This window comes from Ischnura elegans, chromosome 10 (assembly GCF_921293095.1).
Source record: "Ischnura elegans chromosome 10, ioIscEleg1.1, whole genome shotgun sequence".
Classification (NCBI taxonomy): Eukaryota; Metazoa; Arthropoda; class Insecta; order Odonata; family Coenagrionidae; genus Ischnura; species Ischnura elegans.
The window spans coordinates 77823936-77842549 of record NC_060255.1 but is presented as its reverse complement, the minus strand read 5'-3'; the positions used below and the strand labels follow the sequence as shown (position 1 = coordinate 77842549).

At 38.6% G+C, this 18614-nt stretch overlaps 1 protein-coding gene and 1 long non-coding RNA gene across 3 annotated transcripts in view; both read left to right on the top strand.

Moving 5' to 3' along the window:
• The window catches only part of LOC124167359 (protein amalgam-like), a 483736-nt gene that overhangs the window by 360946 nt on the left and 104176 nt on the right, over positions 1-18614 (top strand). The gene's annotated exons all lie outside the window — the stretch shown is intronic.
• Positions 1-18614, top strand: part of LOC124167361 — a 90979-nt gene that overhangs the window by 36379 nt on the left and 35986 nt on the right. The window contains exon 2 of the long non-coding RNA XR_006866670.1: positions 17726-17783. This is a non-coding gene — a long non-coding RNA (uncharacterized LOC124167361). The remainder of the gene's footprint in view (positions 1-17725; positions 17784-18614) is intronic.

Here is an 18614-nt window from a genome sequence, read left to right as displayed (position 1 = left end):
AAATATGTGTGTATTCAATGGATCGTATTCGTGGCATAACAAACGGCTTGGTCTGTTGTTCCGGGCGAAGGAAATCCGTAAATAAACTGGAACGAATCTGGTTTTCGTGCTGATTGAGAAAGCCGCAGAATTGATTTGCTCTGGTCTCAGGAGACGTTTTATATGTTATGCAGAACGCGGTCCTTTCTTCTGTCTGGCGACCATTCGTTCCCCGCAGTCACTTGTCATGTTACTTTCTTTGTGAGTCGCTCTTGAGGTGATAAAGGTTGTGGGCAGTCCTTTCAGATAGTTTTATCATTGAGAAAAGAGGTGAAAGAAAACAGCTGAGTGTCCTTTTGCCTCCGTTGTCGGTCTGTTTTCAAATAGAGCCACGAGAATCGAAGAAATTCATGGTTCGTATTTTTCAGACACATCAGTAATACTCTTCCCTCTCTTTGTTTTTTATTATATTGTCCTTGCTATCGTTTAAATTTTTTATTTGAGAATAAACTTCAAAGTACTGAAACGATGAGATTTTCTGATCGATACTCAAAATAAATGTCATTTATTTCTTCCACCAGCATCAAGTATCCGCAAAGACTAGTAATGCATGGTATTGTATAAAGAATTCTCTCGCAGGATTGGTAAAAATCGGCTATGACTAATATACTGCATTTTGGAGGCATTCGAGATGTGGGTATGGAGAAGGATGGAGAGGGTGAAATGGAGGGAGAGGAAAAGGAACGACGAAGTACTGGACATGGTGGGTGAGGAGAGGCAGCTTTTAGATGAGAAACGGAGAAGACAGAGGGTATGGATCGAGCGAGTACTTAGCGGTGAGGGGATGTTGAAAATGGTGTTAGAGGGTAGAATGTTAGGGAAACGAGGGAGGGGAAGGAAAAGAAAAGTATTTTTAGATAGAAGAGAGTAGGCCTTACAGTGAATTAAAGAAGGCAGTGCTGGAAGGAAAGGGAGGCTTCCAGATCTCTTCTTGAACACTGCATGGAAACCTACCTTAATCGGTGGAATACCAGCATCATCATTCTAAAAAGAAATGTTGGTCTCTACAGCTTGTCATAGAACGGGGTCTTCGTTTCTCGTCTCTGTCGCTAATCAATTTAGTGTGTTAGGAAATGTTTTATTTGTAGCTTATCAGTATAAAAGTACCTATTTATGAATATGATTCCACAACATTATATTATTTTTAACTATGAAAGGTGTAGATAACCAAGTAACTTGCGTGTTGTTAGACATTAAATATTCTAGGCATTATCGCTGGAATTGCTGGAAATAATGATATTCATTGGCGGAGTTGTACATATTTTACCTATTGTTTCAGTGATCAAATTAATAGTTAAAAAAAAACAGAAAGATTTGAATGTTCAACTTTCCGGCCGTCTTATGACTAATGCGTGTTTCGTATTTCATAAGCATCTATGTGAAATCCAATGTGCCAATAAAATATTGAGTGCCACGAATTTTTAATTCCTTCATAGAATAATAGCAGTCATTTTGAAACTGAAAACATATCACTTCTCATTACGCATCTATCAGGAAGACTCCTAGGTACATTTACAAGGATTTTGTCAGTCAGGCAGTGACAATCTCCCCTGCTGTTGCGATACTGGGAGGACTACGTGGACTGGGGACGACTCAGCATTTCTTTCAGTCGAGGGAACCGAGTCATGTTTATTTATATATACTTTATAACTCATTCATGGGTCGGGCCCATCATAACTTCGTCTCACTTCGAAGCTTCCCGTGTTCTTCCCAAATAGCGACCCCTCTCGCACGCACCCCCAGACATTCTCCCCCTGTCAGAGTACCCTGAATTGCACCCTGGCCTCCATCCGCAAGATGATGGGCAATGTAGAGGCTGATGTATGAGGGAGGAGCTGAAGCTGGGTGCAAGGAGGCGTCAAACCGGCGCCAGCACAATATATCGCGCTCATATTTGCCACGGTTGGTCTTAAAAACCAGAATGAATTGGGGTGCGTGGCTGACTGTAGGGGAGAAAAATGAGGTGTGATGAGGATATTGCTTGGTTTTCGTTTCAACCGGAGGAATTTTTAAGGCGATATTTATACGATCTCCTGAATATTTTATATTATTACGGTCTTTCGAGCTGGTATTTAGATTTTAATGATACACAGTTTAAGGTGGGGAACAGATTTGGGTAGAGTGCTGTCTATTCACTTTATGTCTGCGGGTGAGCTTTCGTGAGAACCCGGACACTCTCGTATGACTTTGCTGATAGGGGAGTGGTAGTACCGAGATAGAGAGAGGAAGAGCGAACATAACGTTGTCAAATTGTACATGGCCGCCCTACTTTGTCACTGAAAACGTGTGAGTCATAGGTGGCCACAGGTATATTGGCCCCGGCGCCGAGACAACATACCTACTCATTTGGAAGGTATTGGGAATAATCCTTTCACAGAAGCCCATGGTATTGTCAGCTACCACTATGAAATAGGCTTTGGTGGAAGGCATACTTAGTCGCATACAAGGAGAACGCGAGAGGTTTGGCAACACTGCTCCAGGAGCAGATTCACTCGGTGAAGATTTGAGAGCGACTGAGGCCACGCCTACTGTTTGCTGATTGGCATAGGGAAAGTCACGTGTCGAGAAACTTTCCCTCCCCTCATCTCCACTTGCTTTGGCCACACCAGCTCACCCGCTAGGATAAAATGAACAGAGTATACCACACTACGTGCCTTGAGGGATTGGCAAGTAATCAATTACACGGACACTAATTGATGCGGGTGGCTTAAATACATTAATCGGTAGCACTTTGAAAATATAAAGCCGCATTTTATTTCCTATGTACCTATTTAAATATTCCCTTTTTTCTGTCCTTTTCTACTCTAATCCCACGATGAGTTTCTCTTTCGTGCTACTCTGCGCTTCATCATAAGTTGAAATGTTCTAAGTATCCTTGTACGAAGGTACACAACTGTCCAACCTCTGAAATATTTTGACTAGCGTATTTTCGTTTCTCGTCGTATCTCTGGACAGCATATGAATTTTTTTGGCATTTATGTAAAAATAAAAACAAAAGCCCTGAATGGACAACAAATTTTGGTAGTGCAGCAAATTTCCTCTCTGGTGTCTTTAAGATTTTGTCCCTACTTTTCTAATTAAAAAAATATTATGTTAAATTTAACACTAGGAATACCGGACTTGACACCCCCCCTAGAACTACCGAATGGAGTCATTTTGACTCCTACCTTATTATTGTTTATTTTTGCAGTTTATGTCTGTTTTTATTGATAGATTGCATTAGTTTATCATTTTTGTTAATAATTGCAATATTTCAGACGTCGTTTTAACAAAAAAATATATTTTTTTAAATGCGAAATTCGACAGTGTTGCTTTGAAATTCTTTTTTCTTACATGTTATGTTGTTTTAATAGAATTATAATGGAGGAATTGGATAAAACAGCAAACGTAGACTTTTCAACACATTTTATCATATTGTTTGAATGATCAAAAATATTACTTAGGCTACATGGTAGTTGGGAAGATAATTAACTAAAGCAAAAAAATGCAGTTGATACGCCACGCATTTGTCTAAGGTGCTTTAGATTTCAAGCATTGTCGTTCATTTTCATTGCCCACACAAAGACTTTTGGCAGGTCTTACAATTCCCAACTGATAGATTATTTTTGCACTTTGGTTTTGCCTGGAAATAATTTTTTTGCAGAAACCCGTCAGAAGAATCTGCGGCATTGGACACGCAACGCTTTTATCTACATCTAACATGAGGATCAGCCAACTCTGTAACGAGCTTTTTCTAAAACGTCTTGCGCGAAATGTTTTAGGTAGTCTCATTGTACACTATCCATGAACACCTGCTAAGTCGGGAGTATTTTCCGACGAGTAGATAGGCTATCACTGAGTAGACGTTCTTGTGGTATATTTGTGATTTCATCTCTTTTGGTTCTTCTATTCTCTTTTATTTACCTTTCCCACAATGCTAGTACCCTGGATTTTTTTGCTGTTCAGCGAGTTTTACTGAGGTAAAGTAATTATATACAGTAACATTTCGCCCTTTTTCAGAAATGGTTGCATTGGTTTCAGTACTGCTAAACGGCAATCTGCATGAAGTGAATTACCTTTTCCAACATAAGGGAAGGCATTTGCAAGATATTTGCTCTCCTTGTCAACAGGTAGCCAATATTCATGGCCGTATTTGTCCGGATTAGAAGGAATGTACAGAGTGAAATATACCTAATTACACTGGGAAAAAGTTGTTCATCAACTATAATGTACGGACCAGGTTTGTAACAAGCAATGTAATTCTCTATGAATCTATCGTACACTATTGAAAAGAGGGCAAACTTGACAGTTTTGAGCCGCTGGAATCAATTAGATTTCTCATCAACTCTTAGACATTGCAAAATGTTAACAAACCTAGTCGTTCGTTGTAGAAAATGGTATTCCCCAGTCGTTTGACCAAATACTCTCAATAAAGTAATCATTTGTACCTGGTATTCCTCGGGCATAAAATATGGCTATACATGCAACTAGCTCCACATCGGAAAGTGTAAAATCTTCGTAATTTTGCATGCGTGGTTCCACAATTGTACATTGCTTTATGTGAGTCAGTATAAACGAATCGATAAATAATCGTATATAATACCTTTTTTTGTAACTACCCATGAAAGGGAAAGTAAATGTAAATTACTGCTTATATTTCGCACGCGTTTGGTCTGAATCTTCAGACTCACTAGAAACGTTTTGAGGAATAAAATCCTCGACTTCGTCACAGCCGAAATGATCTTTTGTTTCGCGTTCCGATTCACCTTCCGGTATAGAATGCAACATAGATAGGACTTCTTCACGCTTTCACCTACTTCTTCTAGCCATACTCCCAGTCAGGAAAAATGAAATCCTTGCTTCATAGGAGTTTTGCAGTCCACTCGAGAGTTTACTGGATTCACTAATGCAAAGGACAGCGCACGGTTTTCCTGTGCGGCACCCAGCAGCCAGCGCTGTCAGAGCCGAACGTGCTAGGACAGTAACTTTATTTCATTCTACTGATTTATTTTCCTGGTTCATCAGTATATCAATTTTTCTGGGGAATCGGTATATCAGAGGTACTGTTTCATATTTGAAAATCAACTTCCACGCAGTCAAGGCTGAAATAAAAGTGCTGCAGCGCAATGCACAGTATTAGCGGGCGGCGGCAAAGGTGGGCGGCGAGAAGGAAGGGGTAACGGAGGAGGGACAGACACAACGGATTCTAAACACATGGATTTGAAAATGCTATGAATTGCATATTCACCACTTTATCGCAAGGTAAAATAATATCAGGGCATTCACATAGTTTGTAGATCCAAACACAGACCCGTAAAATAAGAAATGCTTTCAAAGTCTCGCAAATATGAGCCAAAAGGAAAATAATTGTATATTTAAGCCTTTGATTGATTTATATTAATTATTATTGACATAAGAAGAGATAAAAACTTGTATAAATATTACTATTTGGTGAAAAGACAAGCAAAATACATTAGGGAGTCAAAATGACTCCCTTTGGTAGTTAAAGGTAAATTTTGAAAAACGTGCACTATTTTATTTTCTAGAATTATTTTAATCGCACAGCCTTATTTTGTGTCAAAAATGAATAAAAGTCACGGAATTTCAGGCCGGAATTCGGAAAATTTTAGACAGGGCAGAGAAATAAAAATGGCGAGGAGTCAAAATGACTCCATCGGTAGTTATAGTGTTAAATACCAGGCCTTTCCCAACCCGAAAAAAGACACTTCAGGACCTCCTGTAAAATATAGGCGTTCCCCTTTGATGGTAATGTCTGGATCAACATATTCAATACGCACGTCTTCCCTGAATCAATTCATTGTCAGTGGAATCATGCAAGGATTAGGCAAGGTTAAAACATATTTTATAGGCGTAATTTCATTACATTCCGGCAGGTTTCGCGAAATAGAATTTACTACCGAAATACTCTATAAATGGATCGGATCACCTAATGCTTAGTATTGAAAAATTCTCTGATCCTATGAGTATGAAGATTAGGAATGGGTATAAACTGTCAAAGTTCCTCTTCCGATTTTTACCCTGAAATTTTATCTACAGCCCTTATCCTGTCAGCGTCTTTAAATTAACCTAGACGTTTATTGATCTCTACTGGAGCAAGGAGCAACTACTTGAGTCAATATTGGGCTATCTATTGCCCTAGGAAGCCTTCAAGCAACGCTACACCCGGTGCTTTCTCGGCTTCGAGACTCTTGTCACTCATTGCCCTCAGATCTCTCAAATCGAGGACGGATTTGAATAAAAGACGTTGATGAGTAGACGTCGTTGGGGAATGATACGGGGGCAGTGTTCGGCCATATGCATTTTAAAACGACAACCCCTTCATAGCCATCTGGATACCACCGATTTAGTATCCGCGTTAAAAACCGATATTTTCGTTCCTCCTTTAAAACTCGTCGGGGAAAAAGGGTTGTTATGGTGATATGGGAGGTGACACAGTGGAGTAGGAGCGGGGTCAAATACGAGGAGTAGGGGTTTGCTTGGAGGAGGAGTGTGGAGGAATTATGTCAGCGGAGATGACAGCGCGTGAAGATGACGAGTCGCGTCAAATGGGGCGAGATGTGGAAGTAAAAGGGGGGAATGAGACCTTTAGCATTGGGAATGGGGGCTGATACAGAATCGGTAAGGGGACAGAGGGTATGCTATTGAGAGGGTTCGGTTTATCCTGCTCTTATGAAAGAGTGAAAGCTTGCTATGAAAAGCATGAGATGGTATTGAAGGGTTCCTGTAAGTGATACCAACTTTTGATCGAATAAAATCTTGGGCTCTCTGTTCCAGAATGTTCAAATCCAAATTTCTCGATTTATTATCTAAAATTTCTTTTCTAAACACATTGAAAATTTCTTCTATGGTCATGTTATCGAAAATTTCTTTTCTGGTCATATTATCGAAAATTGCTACCTTATCAATTAGCTCAATTAAGTTATTTGATATCGAATATTGCAAGAATTCTTCTAATAAAAGGACAGCATTGAAAGGCTTCCATAAAAATTTGGTGATAATGAGGGCATTATGTTTTGAAAAGTAACGGAGAGTTCCGAAGGGTTCCGTTGAGTGCTGCCAACTCGTGAATATTTGGTTTCTGCGGCTACCCTTTCCAATCCTTGACATTGTAAGATATTGAGTCAATAACCTAGTGAAAGTTACCCTATATTATGCTACTTGAAGTTTCAGGGTAGGTACACGACAGAGCCATTCCCTATCGTAATTTATTGCAGTGTCAATAAACTTTGTGGAAATAAAAGTCATGGCAGTACTAGTTACCTGTTTAGTGAAACAGAGGACTTCATAATCCCACTCCCATCTCACCTATAGTCGAAAAAACAAGAGTATCTAAAATTGATTTCCTGTTATTTTATTTCTAAACAAACCATCTTCTTATTTTCATCATTTATTCCTTGGATTTTCTCATTATATGTTATATTAAAGTGAACAATTGCAATTTTCCACGATCATAACAGTTTTTTCGCCCTAGGTTTCGAAGAAGTTGCATTGAAACTTAGGTCGGAATCAATTTATAATCGTAGAAAATTGCAAGCGTTTATTTTAATACAACTTTGAATATATTTTTAAACATTTTAATGCGAATGGAATATGCTGAAACTCTACCCAGTGTATTTTATATCAACTCACCCATCATTACCCGTCCGTCGCCTTTCGACATAAAAACAAATTGTGCCCCTATAGCTCTCAAAAGTGTGTAATTCGAAGCATCCCAGAGATGAGGAAAGGTTGGTAACCCTTGGTCTCATAACCAATAGCTCTTGTGCTGCGTGGGGGAAGATATCCTCTGAGGGACGCATAGACAGTGGGGCGGGGTCCTTCCCCTTTCGTCTCCCTCTCTAACTTCCTTCTCCGATCCCTTTATTCTTCTTCTTCTTCCTGGGGGATGACTCACGCAGTCTGGAGCTCCTTGAGAGGCTGATGGGGTCTCGAAGAAGGGTGTGATACCCCTGTTTCCAAGTCATTCTCCCCGGTAACAGTCGGTAGCATTCTCAACCTCCTTTTCCTGGAGTAGATACAGAGGAGATCCCATTTTTACACGCTTTTTCTTAACTTGCTTCGTCTACTTGTAATCTATGGAATGTGGAATTTAATTTTTAACCAACTTCCCATTGTTGTATCGGCTTGAAATTTCCAGTAGAGACCATAACAAGATGACAATGGAATCTTACGCGATTTCTAGATCTTCAGAGCCAGTATGAGCAATTAAAGGTATCGTATAAAAGAACAAACTTCATTTCTTCAGTGCTATGGACTTCAGCAAAGTGTCAGCGGAAGTTGTCTCTATGGTTCGTTACGAACGGCTCCGGGTGCAGCTGCGTGTTGCGCTTTGTCGTGCAAGCTTTCGCGACAGTTGCAGGACGCATCATCAGACGATGAATGAAATTACGGAAATAGGTGGTCAATTAATATACTCGTCCATCCACCGGAGTAGTGGGGGAGGAGGGCGGAGCTGACGTTAGCAGAACTCTCACCCCTGTCCTTGAGCGGCGAGCGGACTCTTCTTACCTAGCGAATAACCTTGTTGGTAACTTATTCGCCGTCTTCTCTTTCGGAAAATCGTTTTCCACGTCTGACTGAGTTTAACGCCGTCCACTCTGTTGAAATTTTGGAGGTATTTTTCAATTTCAATAGCCCCCCGAATTAGTCTTCGATGATAGAATTTTTCTTGGGCTAACACCTGCGTCTCGTCGATTAAAATTCGATGCCCATCTTCCGAGTAAGCATGCTCCGCTATCGCCGACTTCTCCGTGTCTCTATGGTTCTCTACCTTTCGCCATGTCTGGGCACTTAGGTGAATCTCATTTATTTCTGCTCATTCAAAGCCATCTTAAGAGACCTACATTATTTTATACTCCAGCAAGTATCTCCATGAGCATTAGCTTCTTAATTGCATGTGATTTTTTTTCTTTCTGGCATTTTTTATGAAAAATTATCTATATGATATATTTTTCTGCATGCAATTTAAACATGATATAATTCCAAGGATAATGGGTCGCATACGCTCGTTTTACAGGAGTTTGAACCTCCGAATCATCATTACGTAAATGCCTGGGGACAATTAAGCTTTCTTCAGTAGTCGTTACTTGATTTTTTTATTTGAAGGATTCGGCGTTGGCATTAAGCTAGGAAGCAAATTAGCATCATTACTGGTGTAATAGAGTTTTATTCACTCTGATAAAAGCTGAAATATTTTTGTTTCATATTTATCGTGTATTGTTCGTTTTCACTAATTCCATGACAATGTATTCAATTTCATGAAAGTTTTCATTGCATATCTTGGTCATTAAAAATTATTAACCCTGTTTAGCCAACAATATTCTCCAATTATTAACTCTTTTGAATAAAATAATATAACGTTTCGTAAGTTGTAGTCGTGTTGTAATAATGGAAGCATTCGCTCCTTGCTTATAACAAATGAATTCCCTTGATGCGTAAATATTGAGTTTAAAATATTGGAAGAAATTGTTTTAAAGCAATTGCCAAACCATTACCGGAGAAAAAGCATAGTCTTCCTGAAAATTATCTACGCATATTTTTTACGGTAAAATCAGAATAGGGACGTCTTTTGTTACGCAAGGAGAAAATATTCCATCGTGTAAGTGGTAAACGGTCCACCTGATAGAGACTATTGGAAGAAACTGGTACACCCTAACCCTACAAGATTCGAATATAGCAGTACAATATTCACACAAAGCTGGAGAGCAAAGTGGTGAAGTTGTTTTCATTTTTCCCAGCAATGCAGTGAACTTGGTGTGTTGACTACTTATATGAAACCCGTTGGAAATAACAACTTGATGAGCAGTCCTCCGATAAATGTGCAAAGTTCAATGGGGTGAAAATATTTATGTAATTTTTCATTGCAATTTATTGTACGTTTTCGATGCTTGCCGGTAAATAGTAAGCGGGAAAACATAAAGAGGTTTAATCGTACTCGTTTTTTTCTCTGGGTAGTAATTCTTCGGGAGAGTTTCCGTTGATATTTGGAATTGATGGGTTCTCCGTGAGATTACGTGCTATACTACGGTGCCTGTATGACAAACTGCCGGGGAGGAGAAGACGTGCCGTTAGAGTGTGTGGAATGCCTCTGCTTCTACCGATTGGAAGATGAAGGGGGGGAGAGACCCATTCGTCTTATTACCGTGGATACCATCTTCCCCCCACTATCACGGCGCTGAGGATCTTTCTGAAGGCAGTGGAAGGAGACCTTCTCTATGATGTGTATTGCCTTCGGGAGGAAACAAGGAGTGCCCAGTGAATACAACGGATGCCTTGTCTTGTATGCTCCAGGGGCGTAAACTAGGGGTGGCTAAAGGGTTCCCCCCTAAAAGGAGGTAACTAGAGAAAAAATTAAGTACCGTCTTCTGAATTTATTTATATAAAGCTATCCCGAAAATAAATCCTGGCCGGTGACGGCGGGGTAAAATCCTTCCCTGACACTCAAGAGATCGTGGGTTCGAGTACCGCCTGTAAGTTTTCCCCAATCCAGGGCATGGATGTTCTTGTACGTTTAATTGTTAAGTTAAAGCCCCGATGTGAAAGACCAATGGTTCTCTCTTTTCGGTGGTAGAGAAATAAAATAAATAAAGCATTGCAAAGGCCTTTAAATAGGGGGTTCTAACAATTATAAATATTAGGCACATAAATTTGTGGTCTAAATCGAAGTACATTTTACTTTTTGTACAGTATTTTGTGGAGAAAGCAAGGATAGAGGCCTTTGAAATGTGGTGCTATAGAAGAATGATGAAAATCAAATGGATTGACCGAGTTAGTAACGAGGAAGTCCTAAGAAGGGTAGGAGAGAAGAGAAGCCTCATGAAAACCTTAATAAGAAGACGGAACAACCTTATAGGCCACATCTTGAGACATGATGGCCTGATGAAGACAATCGTCGAAGGGCAAGTGGAAGGCAAGAATGGAAAAGGAAGACCTCGGACAAAATATATGGAACAAGTAAAGAGAGATGTGAAAGAGAAGAAAAACGTAGGTGTGAAAAGATTAGCTGATAGGAGAACTGAGTGGAGAGCTGCGTCAAACCAATCCTAGGATTGTTGACCAGTGATGATGATGATGACAGTATTTTGTATATTCTAAAACATAAAATAGCGTGATCTGTTCTTCCTTAACTCTTACCACGTAGAGTACCACGAGAGTTTAAAAAGTGCTTATTATATATCATTTTTAATGATCAATAATTCTGAGATAAGTTCTAGGCAGTTGCTCAATCAGTTCATCCATCATGATGAATATGTACCTAAAAGTAAAATCTCAATATTTACCTCAAGTAAAATCGAATTCTAAGCTTATCCCGACCATATTTGATGAAGTTATCCTTCAAAAGATCTCAATTTCGACCTCTGTCTCATCTGAAGTGAAGGAAGAAAGAGCTTTGAAAAACTAAAAGCATTTCTCCCTTTCACGCATCAAGGAGAAATTGATGGTTGATATTGATAGTGACGGGAGGTATTCGTAGATGTGACACAAATCCCGAAGTATTTTTTTTTTCACTACGGATAAATTGAACCTCATATTTTTTATGAGAGATTATTGTATGGGAACATAAAAAATGGGAATGACCCTGAACATAATTGAACTTGAAAAGGCGAGTGACCGATCTTTATCTGGATAAGTTGAAAAAAATGGATGAACGTAAATGCTGGCCGAATTGTAATTTTTTTACTTCATTAAGAAGTATTAATCCTAAGTGGAGCCTATTGCTAAGTGTCCAACGCTGCAATATCCCGAAAGCTCGTATCCGATTATGTATTTCTGACGATATACGTTTTCAAAAATAGCTTCATTAAAAACACTAATAATAATTTGTGAGATTTCTTCTGTTTGTTATTTTTGCCCGGAATATAAATTTTTACATGGTCTTGTGCTTGTATACGATTTTTTCCTAGGTTGTATTGGTACTTGCGAGCGCCTCCCTTATCATTAATTTAGTCTATGTTGGCTTTGGTTCTCGGCGTTTTTAGTACTCGTGGGTTTGAAATTAGAGCCTGTAATGTTTGTAGACCTTGAAGTATTTAAGGTGTAAGAGTTAACTATCAGATGCTTAGCAGTATATATCTTTAGCCCATTTCTTATTTCGGTTTTTTTTTTGTTCAAGTTCAAATTTTATGCAAGATTTTTTGGGTTTTCAAGGTTAATTTTTCGCCCCTTAGAGACTGTATGCGGGTGTTGCAGAGCCCAATGTAGATACATCCTCAACAATGGCAGTTGATGAAGCTTGCTCTGCATGTCATGCCATTATAAAGTTTATGAAATCTAAACTAAAGGGTTCCAGCGTTAAAAGAACATGTGTCCCAATAGGAATGAAAAAACCAAAGACTTTTTGGGTTTTCAAGGCTACTTTTGCGCCCCTTTGAGATTGCACGTGGGCGCTGCAGAACCCAATGTGGATGCATCCACGATGATGGCAGTAGATGAAGCTTGCTCCACATGCCATGCCATTACAAAATTTATTAAATCTATAGATATAACGTAAGGGGTTCCTGCGTTTAAATAACATGTGTTCCAATACGAATGAAAACCCAAAGATTTTTTGGGTTTTCAAGGCTACTTTTGCGCCCCTTTGAGATTGCACGTGGGCGCTGCAGAACCCAATGTGGATGCATCCACGATGATGGAAGTAGATGAAGCTTGCTCCAAATGCCACATAATTATAAAATTATTAAATCTAACGCAAAGGGTTCCAGCATTAAAAGAACATGTGTTCCAATAGGAAAGCAGCAAGCCTTAAAATACATTGACGTCCAATGCATTTATGTTATTTTTAAATTCTACTCATCCGTGGAAATAGGGGAGGGGAGAGGGTTAAAAGAGGAAAATCGCTGGAAATGTGAAGGATTCTCGAGGGAAAATCTGTTTGGAAGACGGCCAGCGAGACGTGCTGGAGTTATTTACCGGGTTAAAATGTTCTCAGAGGAAAACTGTAGCCTCTTAATTAACGTTGAGAGTGTTTTTCAGAAAAAAATAAGTCTTGGAGGGTTATCTAGCCTTGGTTGACGGACAGAAAACACCCAAATGGAGTTAGTAATCGGTCACTTTAAACGCGAATGATTGCCCACTTCTATACGGGTTAAAAGAAAATTGAAAAATATTTCAGATGGTGACAGATACATTACTTTGTCAGTAATTAAGGTCTTCGATCCATTTTAAATGGGAAAAAATTTATAAAATATTTTATGACAGCATATTTTGAGTTGTTTATCCTTTAATTTCCGTTTTTCGTACTTGCATCCAGAACCTACGTCTGTAACCATTTCAAAACTTTGGTCAGAAACACTTAAGTGCAAAATCAAGGGCTTTTATGGACGGGTATAAACTGTTCCCAGCTTCTTAAGGGTTGCTAGAACCTTATCCATCGACATAAAATTAGCCTTATCTCTTTAAAATGCTCTGCCAGAACTTTTAAGAGATTCCTTTTGGGTGAGATGAACTCAAAACACTCACTAACATAATCATCCTATTGCCTATGTTGTAGGTTATTAGTAGGTTAAATTTTCAATTTTCTCGAAATGTGCTATACATGTTGCAACACTCCGTCCGTCGGATGGGACGTCAAGCCGTTGACACCTTGGCGCCTTTCGTTAAGAGCAGGGTAATACCAATGCCGGGTTTCTCTACACCCTTAGTTACCTACCCTTCCCTCATGGCCGTAGCTTTCGGTAGCTTCCTCCAAATACCATTTCTACCAAAATTACAGACAGAGACAAAGGGTGACAAAGGTGAGCTCAGTATACACAAAAATTTACAGATGTTAACCTATTAGAAACAGTCTGCTTCATACACCAAAACCATATGCCTTTTTTAAAAAAAAACTCATATTTCCATTACTAAAACACCAGGTTAAATGAACTCATCCATCTAAAAAGCCAAAGTACAGCTAAAAGATTGCAAAGCTTTACACATCACGGATTGAACCTCAATAACAAACTGCCATCTGCAATAAAATACCTACAATACAAGAAATTCAAAACATTTGTAAAAAATATCTTGAGGGAACATTTGTTTTATGATGTACTTCAATATATAAAAGGTCGATTTTGAGGTTATGCATTGTTTGATGTTCCCAACGTAGTGGCACTTTGGAAATAAAGAAATAAAACCTTGTAAGGTTCACTACTATTTAATCAGTTATATAAAGGCACTTTCCGAATGCATATTTGTTTTTTGTTTATGTGATTGATATGAACAAGTTGTATAATTTGTATTTTTGTAATGTAATTAACTTGACTAAGTTTATGTATTGTATGTACTTTTGACGACTCCATGCAAAAGTATTTACCCAGGAACAATAAACTTTATTATTATTTTTATGTTTTGAACATGTTATGCGTAAACCTAAGGAATGTTTGATCTAAAAAGAGTGATGAGTTCCCTTATATCAGCCTGATCCGAAAACTGGCCCCACACACATACAAACTCCGTAAGCCCCTTCATAAGGCGAGTGAACGGTACCTTCTTCCAATCCTGAAGTGGAGATACAGACAGGGAGAGAATGACGGACGCTAAGGCGAGCGGCTCAAGGCGACCTCGTGGGCACGCAACTGTAATTCCTGTGACCCCTACCCAGACGGCCTTAGAGACCTTCGGCTCCCGTCATTCAGCTGTTTTTTTTTCTTTTAATAAGCCCCATAAAATACGCCCCTCGTCTTCGGGGTTCCATAAAAAGTGCACCGCCAGCTACAGAGGGGGGAGAATAGATAAGATGGAAAGGAACTGTGAAGGCCTGCATAGTGAGGGTTTTCCTAGATGCGATGAGGGTCTAGGCAAGTAAGATGAAGCACGAAAGGGGGATTTCAGGAGAAAAAAAGAGCATCGAAAGAAAAAAGTTCGATAGTTGACACGTACGTGGGCCATCAACACGTATCAGTTCGTCCCGGTAAAATAACGGTCGTAATCTTTGAAATAGCCCGAAAAGTGGCGGTAAGTAAAACAAACATTACCAAGGAAATATTTACGTGTTAATTTAATAGATAAATTACCTGCTCAAGTAAAACACATCACAATGATGACATAAATCCTAGTTGATTATTGGAAATAAAATTTATTTTTGCAAATCTTCACCTTGGTCATTTCGTAGTTTGACTGATAGACATAATTTTTGATCTGATTACCAAAATATGTGACCAATAACGCTTATTGTACATAATTCCCTCTTGGTTATCCTGCAAGATACTTCCCGAATTATTTCAAAGCCAAATGCTATGGTGATGCATTGAAATGAAGACCTTATTTCGATAAGATAGATCTCGACTTAATTTTATTTAAATGGAAGAAACTTATTTTTATTTTTTTCGAGTCTGACATTATTCTCGGGATCTATTTGCTTGTTCATGGTACATCGAGACCAAAGTGCCTTTGGTTTGAATCTGGCGTAATGTGATGCATGTCGTGTTGCTAACCTCGCATGCCACTCCATAGTTAAAAATTGTTGAAAATTTTAAGGTCACAATTTTCCGCTAGAAAACAGGTTTCCAGTATCTTAAGGTCTTTAGTGCTTGAGATATTTCGTCTCTTTTGGTAAACGCAGTATGAAAGTAGGCATATTATTAGTATAGCTCTGAAAATAAGATGGGAGATTTTCGATTACGAGGACCTAAACCTTTCCCATGAAATTATAGTCCTCTAGTTCCGCCTACCCGCCAAACCCGATAAATAGGATATCCCAATCTGACCCAATTAATAGGATACTGCTGTCAGTGAAGCGCTTAGAAAAGGGCCTGTTTTCAGTGAAATAATAATTAAAGTTACCTCCACCCGTTCTTGATACCATCAAAATATATTGCACGATCATGGATACACATTGATTTTTTTCTCTGTACAATGTTTCAATAATTTACGTTGATATCAGTAAGTTCTTCAATAGAATACGTTATGCGCGTCGCAATACGGTGATATATGAAGTAAGCGACCGATATTTGAGGACAATTCGCCGTAGGGAAAGGTTGGTAAGGAAGATAGGATATAAATGGGTAAAATAGGAATCTGCCCAGTTCAGGAGAATTACGTACTGTATAAAAGCTTGTTGGAAATGCTTTGTGTCTAAGTTTATAAAAGAGAAGACATTTTAAAGATTTTATGTACCTATTTGACCTTACAAATATTGGTGAATGGCAGTTTTGTTTGAAGAGTATACATTTTTGTGTTTCAAATGCTCATTCGAGACCCAAGTCTTCGTTTTATTTAAACTAAATAAAACATGATTATTCTCAAAACTCGCCGTTATATTGAATGCGTGAGAAATATAGCTGATATTGTAGTGAACTTGAACGGTATCAAGAAGGAGGCAAATATTGTTTAGCTCTGATGTTATTGATGGATTTTAGTGACCAAATCCGATATCATATCTAAATTGATACAATGATGACCGGGACTGTATATTCACGTGCATGCTTATATATTTTGTATGAATTAAGTTTTCCCTGTATTTATTTTTTTGGGAAAACAATAAAATCAGAAAGTAAAACGAAAATTATTGATATTCAGTTTTAGTATAAATTTTTTTAGTTTACAGACATTTTATTGATTTAAGTTTACAGAATAATAATAATACATCAATATTGATTTTTCCCCGTAAATATAGTTTTGAAAAAACTGTAAAGTCAGGAAACAAGTAAGGGAATTATCCATATTCATTTTTCATATTTTTAAGCTTGAAAACATTTTATTGATTCTTTTTTAAGTTTACAGAAAAATAATAGCTAAATAAAGCAACGCTATAGGTCATCAGTTTTGGCCGTGTTTACTACGTCTCCTCCATAACCTCCATAGCCCCCCTGTTTCCCCTACCACTGTGGCACATCTTGCCTCCCCACCCGTCGTCTACCTTTGACAGCCCCTTAAAGGGTTTATTTTTACCCAACGCACCCTTGGGAGCCCTCACTCACACCCCGAAGCCCATATGGGATGCTTTTCGATTTTTTTTTTCTTTCCATACTATAACTGCCGAACAGCCCAAGTTTTTGGGGGAGTATGGAGTGGGGGTTGTTGTGTGTTGTTGCGGTCGTCTTCTGACGTCTACTCCTCCAAAAACTTATCTCTCGCGGGCGGAGGATTTTATTAGAAATCGAATTTTTATGAGTTTTTTTTTATTTTTTCAACCCTTCTTGTCTGGTATAACCCCTGAGATCGTGTAACTTGCATGTGTTTTGTAACTTATTTCGCTCCTTCCCCATCAATCATTAATCTCCAAGGCAAGCATAAATGTGCATTTTTGGTTCATTTTAATCTTGCCGAGTATTGGAAAAAAGGGGTCTGGCACATAAAAATCATTTTATCTTATAATGTAAGTAGTTTATATCACTTTCCATAAATAGGAATTAGGTGAAATAGTGTACGGATTGATTCTCTATTTCTATTAATATTGCATGAATACGATTCGTGTATTTCCATTGGGTCATTTATTGAAAGTTAAATTACCCATTTTCTCAGAATATTAGACTTTAAACTAGTGAGATATTTGAAGGGGGCTATGGCAGATGATGCCTGTTTACACGGTGTTCCAGGAGGAGTCTGTAATACTTCAGGAGATGGTGGATGAGACAGTTTTAAGCATTTTTTGTGCATAAACATAATAATTACCTGTGAAAAAATTTTACTTTGTATCCCTAGCTTAAAAATCATACTTCATTTGTATAAATCAAAATTCCTAATCTCTTTTTCTCTTTTGTTTCAGGTATGTTCATATCGTCATGATGTTTTGGAAGGAAGGAGAAGGTTGCGGTTGTTACTGCGTGAGTTGACTTCAACATTCATCATTTGTTTCGAATTGTTGGGCTCTTTGGCTTAATTTTATTTTTTTATAATTTATCATAAAGAGTTCTCCAATAATTGACCAAATCAGGAATTTAAGTCGCAAGGTGAGAGAAATGCCTTGTTTTTTGTTTACTTTTTTCTTTTTCAATTTCCCTCCGTGGTGGTTACCATAAGAGTCTTTATTTGTTATTCTAAGTGCTCTTCCTGCAAGAATTCCCTGCTGTAATGTCACATTTTCATGCCTCTTTATTTACCAAATTTGGTTCGTCTGTATATGATCATGGGTAAAAAAATTAGAAGTCTGGCAGGCATCTTCTGGTATCCCAGCTTAGCTGTGCCCATCACACCGTTACGCATTTAACTTCTCCTTTCGAACTTCCATCCTCTCTCCAGGTGTGGACGTCATATTTGAACAGTTCCCTTAACGAATAACGTCGTCTTTCATCGCTCATTCGATGACGGGCCGTGGTGCTCTTCATCCTGAAAGACCTCCGTCTCAGCCATATCGAGGAAAAAGATTCCCTCGCCCCCTGAGGTGAATCTGCGCCCTTATAACTCGAAGTTACTGGGCTACTGGCAGGAGATGCCAACTCTTACACACCCTTATCTTTTTCCGACTCCGTGTCCTTCCCTCGCTGATCGGTAGCTATGTGCTAAAAATTATAACTAATTAAAGCACACAAATAGGAATGTTATCTTCTTTTTATGTATTCATTTCTCTTTTTAAGTTTTCCCCTGTTGTGGCCCTCACAGGGGTCATATTTTGATACTGAGAGTGCGCTTCGAGTGAGGATATCTTGCTGTAATGT